We start from the raw sequence: 11349 nt of genomic DNA, 5'->3' as shown, positions 1-11349 counted from the left end.
TAGCAAAATCACACAGGAAAATCGTGAACTTATTCACACAGGGAAACCCCCAGATTTCTGTATAACAAATTTTTATTAAAATCATTAACTATTAATTATTAAAAATATTGACGTCTGCAAATTTCCATCCGTTTCAAGGAACAGTGAGGATGCCAGCATAGCATGCTCTTTATGGAGAAGTGTTGGGGCTGCTTGCTCACTTCTGGTTTGAAGGAGAAGAAGCCCATAACCAACAACATCTACTGAATTAATCAAAAGCTGAAACTTGAACTAAAAAATAATCCACAGGTAACAGGTGTGAGGGTGCAGTTCTGCTGCAGGTAAGGTTTGCATCTGAAAAGTTAGCTGATTATTAACCAGCCTATTCCTCCAAACCCCAACCCACCAGTCCTTGTTTTCCTTTATTTCTCTAGCACACTTACACATACACCGAAGACTTGAAAAAGGCAGCACAGATTTCATTTCCCATTCTTTCCAACCTGTCAAGTCAACCCCTGCTAGCACAGATTTCACTACAGCATCCCTGTATTTGTTACAACACTGTGGAAATAGCAGCGGAAATTATAACACTCCTTGTGAGGACGTTACAGCTTCTGATCTGGGTTGCCAAAACATTCTTTCCATGCCAGTTGTCCTCCCTGAAGCTGCCACTGGAAATGCTTAACTTCACCTTGGTGTCATCACTGATTGCCTCCTCACCAACATTTTGGATAGGCTCATGGCTGGATTAAAATGTATTATTCCTGTCTTACATGTTTTCCCAGGTCCTTGAGGCACAAGGTAATGCTGGAGAGGACAGGGCTAGAGATGCTGATAAAAAAGTAATGAAAGCACAGTGCAGACAGCCTCCTTTTACTGGGCTTTGGGAATGCTCTTGTGTTGACTGGATTTGTACCTTCCAAGCAGTTTCTGGTTAAAAGGAAGAATAAGGAGTACCATATTGCCCTGGGTTAGATCTCCTGGGGCCTGTGTTAGTTGGTTGCACTCTTGTTGCTGCACACTTACGTGTTGTTTCCATGCAAGCTGCATGTGTGCATCAGCATGAGTTTATATGTCAGAGACGTATCCGTATGATGGTTTTTGTTTTGTTCTCCCACCCCACCTTTTCAGGCTCCCGGAGCCTGAAGATCTCCCATTTGGACTCCAGAGTTCCGTGGAGATTAGGACAGCAATGTTTATGTGCTATTCTAATGCTGGTTTTAGTAGGATAAGTGCTTTTTAATGCATAGCATTAAATAGTGTGTCCTGTTCTCTCTCCTACAGGATGGTTGTCTGGAGGAATGTAATTCCAGCTTCTGCCTCAGCATGCTATTATACACAAGCACGGTTACATGCCCACATCAGGCATGGTTAGTGCCACCATTGAGCATTATTTGGTCAATTTGGCACCGTCAATATGAGAACCATCTTGACAGAATGAGTGTTGTCAACCCCAACAGGACCAGGGATCCTGTAACTGCATCCTGAAGGCAACAGGACTTTAGAAGGGCATTCAGGGAGTGATGGGCAGTGGTGACACCCAAGGGGAATATCATGAGATGCTGCTATTCCCATGCGAAAATCCAGCAGGACACAGGTAGTGTGTCACATTGGCTTGCTAGTCTTGTGATGGCTCCTAGCCACTGATGGAGACTGATCTGCTGACTGTACCCACACAGGCTTCTGGCTATGGGTTTGCAGATAGAATTGTAGGCATTGGGCAGATGTGGTGATACTGCTAAGAGTCAAGAAATCACCACAAAAGCAGCTTCCTCATACTGGGCTGTTTCCTACAGCTTTTGGCTGTCCCAGCAGAAAACTGCTAGGGAAGGGAGCTCATCCTGAAGCAACACATCTACTGAAGGTACTTGGTGCTGATACATCATCTGATCTGATGGTGCTTTCTTGAACCTTTGCATGTCCTGCTCTCAGAAAGCACTGTCTTGAAGGAAACCGGAAGCATCCGTGGAAAAGCAAAAACCTGCAGAGCCTGTGGTAGTCTGTGTGAGGGTAGAGACTCATTCACTCTGCTCCAGGAAGCTTGCAGAGGGAAGGTTGCATGCACTATTGTAAGAGACATAATGTGGTCTTAAAATAAATACAATTATTGTGCTTCTGTTATGAAGTATATGTGAGAAAGACCATTCCACGAGATATATGAGGGCTCTGACCCAACCTTCATTAATGTTGCTATCTGTTTAAAGTGAGTAATTGCAGTGAAGTGCCAGTCAAGTTCCCGTTATGCTGAAAAGTCTCCAGAAGAGGTTCAGTTAGCAGAAGCTGATGAGCTGCAGTGTGGGGAACCTCAGGAAACCTTTCCCAGATTAGTCATAAGAGCCAGCCCTTGTACAGTGCTTGTCATCAGCACGTGCCAAAGTGCTCCATAAAGTGCTGCCTGCAGCACTTCCCTTGCACAAAGTAAGGTCACGGATGAGCAAAAGGCTCCCCCAAGGTTGTCTGGGGGGCCAGAAGCAGAGCTCAGTTTCCGTGTCCTGGAGCAGTGTCTTTGGCCTCTGTGTTGAACAGCACATCTGTTCATAGAGAGATGTAGGAGTCCTGGCTGGAAAACAGCAAAGCATCCTTGGCTCTTGCAGCCCAGGAGGCAGAGGCAAATAAGATGTGATAATAACCAGTGCTTCAGGTGCTACCTGGGGGGATTTCAAACACTCCTGTTGTCTTCTAGAAGACTACATTCATCAGTTCTCTTGGAAGTTGGCCACCCTTTTGCCTTCACCCAGAGGTGGTTTGCTCTGTGAAGATCTCTGTCTTCCATTTGCCGGCTGCTTCTTTCACTGCAGTGAGGGGCTGCAGCCATTTTCAGCATTGGGCCTCCAACTAGGCACTGATACTCTGCTTTCCTGGTGGGTTTCAGCTCAACAGGTCATCTGTCCTGGTAGTCCTCCCATTCAGAGGTACTGAAAGCCCAGCTGTCTCCTGCCAGGACCAGTGTCTTCCAGGGGATTGCCTTGGGATCCTGGCTCTCTCATGAGCAAGGAGAGATGGCCATGGCAAAGAGACCTTACCTTTTTTGCCAAGGCCATCAGTCTCTGGATGCTGGTAGTCTGAGGCTACCTTGTCCAGGTGGCAAGTAGGAATCTGCCTTCTGCATACAAGAGCTGAAAGATGCAGAACCCAAAGATGCTAACAAGCTAAAAAACCAGGAACTGTGTTTCACTGTAAAGAAACCCTCCTGACTGCTTCTCTGTATCTATCTGTACTACTGCTTTCCAATGTCTATGCTTTTCTATATTCACTGTCTTGCTGTAGAGGTCCAAGTTTGCCCTGAAGTTCAGCACAAATGAGTCCCAAAAGCTGTTCCCCTGGATGCTCCTGGCGAGGAGGTCAGAGAAGACGTGAGAGATGCTGGATACACACAAGCAGCAGGGAAGCAAAGCATCTTCCCGGTGTTTCTGTGACTGTGTCCATCTAAAGTGACAGTCCACGTCCTGTGCCTGCCCTGCCTTGGACATCCAATGACCAAAAGTTGCTCCAGCACCAGAGTCTACGAAAGCCTAACAGGGGCCGTTGGGGGAGGTTTGGTGACTGGAAGCTTTCTGCCTGGTGGGCAGGCAGGGCAATGATGTTCATGGCTTTATCTGGGGTCTGTTGTGTCTTGTAAAGATGAAACGATGTTCACAACTCTCACCTGCTCTCTCAACGTGGGGGGATGGAGTCTGAGGGAAAACCGATGAGAAAATATTTACTAACCTATTAAGTGAGGTCTCTCTATTGGAGAATTTAATCTCCAGGACATCGTTATCTTTGTTAGGTTTTCTGTATCTTAGGTACTCAATAAATGATTGTTAAAGTAATTCGGCATTCTCCTCTCAATCAGAGAACACAACAGCATGTCAGCTATCCAATCACACTCTCATTCAGTAAACAAAACACAGGCAGGGTAGGTACATGGGTGATAAAACTCTGAAACAAGGGTCTGGATCTTCAAAAAGTGATGGAAACACTCTGTGGCTGGAGACTGTAGGAATGAGGTAAGCAAGAGCCACAGGAAGATATCCACAGGGAAACGACATCAGAAACAACCATGGGATGGCAACAATGTGGTGCTTAGCTATGCCATGGAAACATCTACTTGACTCCCCAACACTGAAAAAAGTGTGGTTGTCTGTCTTTCCATGACCTGGGGCTCTTCCTCATGCCTTACATTTTCCCTGGAAAGGTTTGGAGCCCCAGCATTCACGGGGGTGCTTTCCTTAAGTGGTGACACCCAGCATAGCATCCTGCATCAAGGCACACTTACCTTTTTGTTGTTCTCCCGCCCTTCCTTTCTGGGATGGACCCGTTGGATCCCCCTTTGGTTTGCCCCCTCTGGCTGTATGTGTCCCTTATCTGCGCTGCATTCCCACTACTTCCAGCCCAATATATCAGCTGTGTGGGGCTGTGCATGCAGCCCCGTATCATGATGCCCACTCAGAAGTTTTTTCAGCTTAGTTGTATCACAGATGGGTGAGTTTGAGCACTGGAATTGGAGATCCAAGGTTCAGTCAGGGCCACTGCCACTGTGGTCCCATGGGGTTCGAATGCAGCTTTGTCTTCTTGTCCCCCTGAGATGCAATTCATCCTCATGTACAACAGAGCACTTTCATTTTGCCTCTTCAGACCTGGGTCAGGTTTAATACAGTCTGTGAGAAGGGCTTAAAACAGTAAAGTATGAGATTGAATTATGGTCTAATCTGCCACTAATAGAACCTGACCAGCTCCATTATTCAATGTCAAATCACTGCATTTGTTATTAAAACGTAGTGTGAACTTCCCTAATTTCTGTCGGGTTAGGACCATATCCATCATTCTTGCCTGAACCGGCACCAGGGTAGTACAGATAACACAGACAAATTTAATATGGCAAATTTACCTTAGGAAGCTTGGTCTAGCAGCACTGAGAAGGGAGGGGCTGGGCAGTCCTAGGAGGAAAAGGATGGATGATAGCAAGCTGCAGTTTGACATTGCAGGGGGTAATGATATTGCACAGTGCCTCTTTAGGAAGGGAAGGTCTAGCTGGCCACTGAGCTCTAGCAGTCTGACTTAAAACTGTGCTCAGAGGAGAGGTGACAGGGGAAGGGCAGGCCCCATGTTCTGGTACAAAAGGAAGGGAGTGGAAACACATAACCACAGTTTTTAAGATTTGCAGGTGACACCACCATTATTGCAACCATCACATCATAAGGTTGCAGTCTCTTTTTCCATGGGCTGTGAACAACTCTTGCCTTCTCTCCAGTGATGCCATCCCAGGGAAGGCAGAGCTGTCACATCAAATTCTTCACCTTGCTCACTGGTGAAGAGTATCTACCCTCCGTGTTGGTAAATACTCCCTGGGAAGAGACAAATGGAACTAAAATTACTCAGGAAGTCATCAGCAGATATCTGGATAGTTAAATGAAGTCTGCCTAACCTGGTTCAACTGTGAATTGTACCAGGATTTTAGGTCTTATCTGCACAGGTGGAAAGCAAGGCCATTAACTCGATGGAGCATCAAACAACCTTTGTCAGAAACTCCTTGTTTATGTGCATTTTCTTCCTTTTTTGTCTTTCTCCTACATCCCTACTAATCCTAGAAATACAGAAGTGTGAAAGTAAATCTCTACCATGTTGACCTAAAAAAGGCTAGAGAAAGAAGAGCCCAGAGGCACACCAGGAGCGCTGTAAACCATTATACCCATTTTCAAAGGTAAACAATCTGATTGCAATAGAGATTAACAGAATTCATTAGAGGAAAAAAAACCCCAAACTTGTCATTATTAGGTCTAATGAGTTGACACTGGTGGAGAGGGACTTGGCACCATGGAAATGACAAATATTAAGAAAGAAAGATAAACAACTCTATCTGGATAGTGAAGACCTTCTCTGGCCACTCTCTTCTCATTGCTGGTATGAGTCAAACCAGCAGAACTGTCTTTAAAGAAGCTTATGTTTCGCTCACCTTTGCCTTCAGCACAGCTTCTTTCTTGTAAGGACCAGGGAGAATGCTTGGAGGGCTCAACGAACCTTTACAAATTAGTGGATAAATCTGCCTCATAGTCAGCATGTGGAGTAGTAGGTGTGTGAATATGTGATCATTGCTCCTTCCAAAAGTGAATACCCCAGAAATACTAAACACTGTCTGCGTGAGATCAGTGTTATAGATCATTCTCATGTGGTAAAGCTTCCTCTATCTTTATTATACCTTGTCTGTGGCACTGGAAAAACTTTATGCATCCACTTGTCAAGACGTCCTGTGTCCCTTGATCTCCCAAGGCTTCTGTCTGGGCCAAGTATTCACGGACAAGAAGAAGGAGCACTTTGTTTGGGCATAGTCTTTGCAATTACTGGGATAAGGAAGACAGCCAAGCCTACCATCAGTGGTGGCTTTATTCATGTTTTCTTCCCATTCTTCAGGAGAGCAAGGAAGGTCTTATGCAAAGCAGCATCACTTGGCACTCCAGTGGAGAACCGTGTTAGGTATGTGCTCAGAGGAGCTGGTGAAAAACACCCACACCTGATTTGTCAGCTCAGAGGATGCGCCTGGTGGCATGGTGGCCCTTGATGGGAAGGTGCCAGACTATATGTGGCAAATCCAGTGGATTAGGAGCTCAAAAAATATGTTTCTCTTTCTCTAGTCTCTGCAGCCTTCACCTAGTTTGCCTTTTCTGGGTACTCTTCATTTAGTTTCTCCTAGGGTTGACTTTTTGCTCTCACAGGTTCACCTTTGCAAGCAGTTCTGTGTGGAGAGGATTGCAGCCAAGGGAATGAATTCTTGCTAGGGGGCTAAGGCAATATTCCTGATGTGTCTTAGCTGGGGAAAAGAAAGGACTGAGGTCAACATCTTGCAGTTGGATCTGTGAGAAGGGATCAAACTACCATGATCTCTTTGGAGGTTCCTTCCTGGATTGTGCTGGTGGATTGAGACTAGGGAGGATCCTTGTTCCCTCCTGCACCACCACCCTTGTACATAAGTGAATACCAGCAATACACCTCGTCCAAAGGATTTGTTGCTGTGAATAATTTTGTTGTCAGAATTAAATTGGCTTGCACGCGATCCCAGACATATAGCCAAGCACGATGAGATGAGCAATGCTCATTGCCCTTTACCTCCCATCCTTTGTACATCTCAATTAAAAGGTGTCATTGAAGAGGGTTTTGCAAAGTGAGGCGTCGAGTCTGAGCGGTGCAGTGTGTGGGACAGAGAATGCTGCGATGTCTGTGTGCTGCTCAATTATTCATTTCCTATTTCTGCATATACAAAAGGTTAATCCACGAGGCGCCTGCCACACAGGGAAAGCAGCTCTTTGGAGACGGCTCCATATTATTATTATTTTTTTTTCCTAGTGGTTTTTCAAGCATTATCTCTCTTCTGTTTCTTCAGAGGGGGGGAGTATGTAGGATAATTAAGAGCTTCCTCTTCCCAGGCAGACAGCTTGAGAAGAAACTGCCTGGTGTAGGCAGGATGGATGATGGGTTATTAAAATGTTGGAGTTTTAACATGGGAGTCCTCCATCTCTCCAGTCCTCACCCTCACCAAGGCTTTATGTACTAGGGGAAAAATGCCATCACTGAAACCTGCACCTTACTCTTGTCACACTCCTGCGGAAGCTGCTACAGAATCCCACAAATGCCCCATATTCAGAGGCACTAAGTTGTCTTGTTAAGAGAGTTGTCAGGCAGTCAGTTCTTTGGGCAAACTCTGTGCTGTGTCTTCCAGCTCACGTTGCTTTAGCAGCTTTAGCTTTAGCAGGGGAAGAGTCTGGCCTCATTTCCTGACATTCAATGAAATGGTGCACTTGGAAGAAGAAACCACCACTTTTGCAGTGAGACCAAGCAACAGAACAAGGAAGGAGGCAGCATAGCATGTCCAGTGTTACATTAGCCTAGGAGGAAAGGCTTTGGGGCAGTGGCCTCAGCATATATGGCCACAGAAATCATATATTTCCATCAGAGCAGTTTATGAGGGAGGGTTGCAGAGCTCTACCTCCTCCTTCCTTCCCTGAAATATGTGGTTTTCCTTGGTGTCTAGGGGCTCTGTCCTGCTGACCTTCTTTTCTGTTGGGGAATTCTAACAGGATCTTTGGAGAAGCCCCAGGAGACCTCCTCATGACTGCTTTCCACTATGCTGTGTTGACTAGAACTCAGAACAAGTTTCTTGTGCTGCTCTGAGCTTCCAGGATGTGCAGGTGAGCAGATACCTGGAGTGGAGGCTGCCCCCCCAATGTCAGAGCCAACAAGGGCTGTGCTGGCTCGTGCTTCACCTTGTGCTGCCCTCTGGGTCAATGTGGAGCTGAAGGGGCACAGCCAGCCAGGTATGACTTCAGCCACCCATGGCCAGACCTTCTCTGCGTTGGCCAGTACAGACAGCTGGGTGACCCTCTGGCTCTTCCATTATTCATCCTTCTGGACTGATCTCATGGAGACAGTTCTAAAGGTCGGCTCGGTGTTAATATGCTGAATGGGAAGATGCTATAGGCTGGAAATTGAGCCTGTCACACCAGAGTGATTCTCATTGATGGTATTTGATTTGCCATTAATATTAATTGTAGTTTTTGAGGAACAGTCAAAAAGATCTGCCATGAGTTAACTGTCTCAGCAGTGTTTGCCATTGGAGAAACATAAATACTGTGCTGAAGTTGTTCTCAAAAGGCTGAAATTCCTCCTCCAAAGAAGCACAGATATGAACAAAGAAGAGGTGCCCAGAAAACACAAGTGCAGCAGGTGGAATAGAGCCTGTGAGACATGCCACCCTCAATTCACAAGACATTCCATACCTCCTGGGATGTCACAGGAGGGGAAATCAGGAATCTCCTGAAAACCAGCAGGATTATCAGGCAGATGAGTAGGCCACGCAGGCAGCAGCTGAATTTCCTGCCTCTGCTTTCCCAGTGCTGTATAGACCAGCTGAAAGATTCCCTGGTAATTCAGGATATCCCATATGAAGTCGCCATACTGGGTCTTCTCCTGCCACAGCAGGCTGGGCCATACAAAAAGGCGCCTTGCAAAGAGTGGGTCTCCATTCCCAAAGAGCCCAATAACCTCTGAGTGGGTGTCCTGTTTCCATGGTGCATTTCCGCCTGTCCAACAAGAAGTAACTTCACAGCTGGAGGCCACATTCCCCCTCTTTTCAATAACAGAATAACTCTCTCACAGAAATGTGAGTGAGTTTAGAGCATCTGTGGGTTGGGGGACAAAAAGACAAAGGGAGCCTAGTTTTTTTAGGTGAATTGCATTCATGGAGAGATGCTATAATTTACCCTCAGTTATTGAAACATAAGGTTGGTTTACAATAGTTTTCTAGGCTTCTTCTGTACTCCACTTAAGAACAGCAATGGCTTCAGCTCCACACTTACAGGCACTGGTTTTTGGAGACTACAAACCATCCCTTCATGAAGCCAGTATGCCCTGCTGCTCAAGGAGTAAGTGCAGTTGATATGGTTGGATGAGGCACTTCATTTTTAAATGTCTGCAAGTGGTGAAAGGAATTATTAGCACTTCTTAGTCATTTGGTTGACCAGAAATACTTGTAAACTTTCACTGGTATTTCTAAAAAAGTCTGAGAGGAAACACCCAGGAAAAGTAGATGTTTCCTTTTGGTCTTTTCAGAATCAAAAGTTTTCCATTTGCATTACAAGCACCAGCTGAGGATCAAGTGAAACCTAAATGAGATTACCAACAAAAGGAAAGAAAACCTGTCTCTGCTAGTGGGAAAGTTTGACCAAAACTGTGGGGTAAGAACACAGAACTTTTTCAATTTGGAGCTGGCCAAAAGAAACACCAGTGGAACCAGAAAGGAATGATTTCTGCCAGTCTGTTTCAAGTAGAGCCTGGGAGTCATTCGGGAGAGGGGTGAGGGGCCAGTCAGCTTCTGTTAGGTTAGCTGAGAAATACTGTTTAAAAGAGATTTTTACATCTGGTTGGGGACTTTGAGGGAGATCCAAAGTTAGGCTTCAGAGTGTGCCTGGAGGGGACTATTTGTTCTGTCATTGTCCCAGACAAAAGTCTGGTGCTTGGGTGAATGTTAGTTTTAGCAAAGCTTTTAATCTACAGGCAATTGCAGCGTAGACAGCTGCTGAAAAGACATTTGAAGACATGCAAGGTACAGCAGCTCGAGAACTCGACTTGGGGCTGGAGACAAATCCCATCGTACCATTCCCAGGTTATCTCTTTGAGTCTCTAGATCTGTCTATATTTGTCATCATTTGTTTAAAAGAATGTGGGGGAAGACCCCCCCTGAACTGTGCAGTATTATCAGTACATTATTAATTCATTTTCCTGAGCAGAGAACCAAAATCTGAATCTATGTGATTTTGACAGGGAAAGCAAGTGAAATGCTCCTGATCTGATTTGTAATTGCATTGGAATATGGCCTATGAACTGGAGAGGTCCTTAGCTCCTGGACAACCACCTTCACGAAGACCTGAACATTGCTGGATACTGGAGAATATGGACCATGGACTTCTCCAGATTTAGTGCTCTGTTGCTCACAGCTCCAAGGTCCAGAGCTGGCCAGGGAGAAGGACTCCAGGCTGCTTCTTGTGGCCACTTTAGCAAACCTTAACAGTCATCCATAAGTAACTCAGGGAGATGAAGCTGACCGATTTGTGCTCTGAAACCAAGTAGCTTATGGGCTAAGCACTTCCTAATAATGAAACGGGAGATACTAATACCAGTGAGTATTCGTTAACACCTATTTAATTCTTGATGTGAAGGAGGGCTTGATGTTTCTGTGACAATAGCACATTGAGCTTCTTTTAGTTTTCTTTATTTTTCTTCCAAATGCTGTGAACAGCTTCTGTTGTCCCACCATCCCAGAAAAGCTGTTGTATAAGGAACAGAGAATCGGGAAAAATATAATGGAAGAACTAATGCAAGAACTACTGGAGAATCAATGAAATATGGGAGATCCAAACAATCAAAGACAATACTTTTCATACAGTGGGTATTGAACCAAGGAAGCACTTCGTACAGGAAGCCACAAAGGCCAAGAACTGAGCAAGATCTGGGAGGTAATACACATTTACATACACACTGAGCTATCAGTGCTGATGACAATAATTGATCTGAAAATGCAAAGATGAGCACAAATTCATGACTATGTCCTGATTTCTAAATACTGGAGACCTTTAATATCACATCAAGGGTGTGATATCAGGGTCTGGACATCAAGGAAATACAAGGCTGTTTGCTGGGTCTCTTGCATCACCTGTTGAAGTTGGTCTTTGGACAGGATGCTGCATTCAGAGAGGCAAGGTGACAACTGATATTTGAACAACACCTTTCCAACCCACCATGATTTGCCTGGTGAATGCACTCGCGTGGGAGGAAAGGAATATTTGCTTCATGTCCCACTGAGACAAAGACCTCATGGAGATTTACACAAAACAACCCTCC

The sequence above is a fragment of the Lathamus discolor genome, chromosome 3 (assembly GCF_037157495.1).
Source record: "Lathamus discolor isolate bLatDis1 chromosome 3, bLatDis1.hap1, whole genome shotgun sequence".
Taxonomy (NCBI): domain Eukaryota; kingdom Metazoa; phylum Chordata; class Aves; order Psittaciformes; family Psittacidae; genus Lathamus; species Lathamus discolor.
This window is presented reverse-complemented; position numbering follows the sequence as displayed.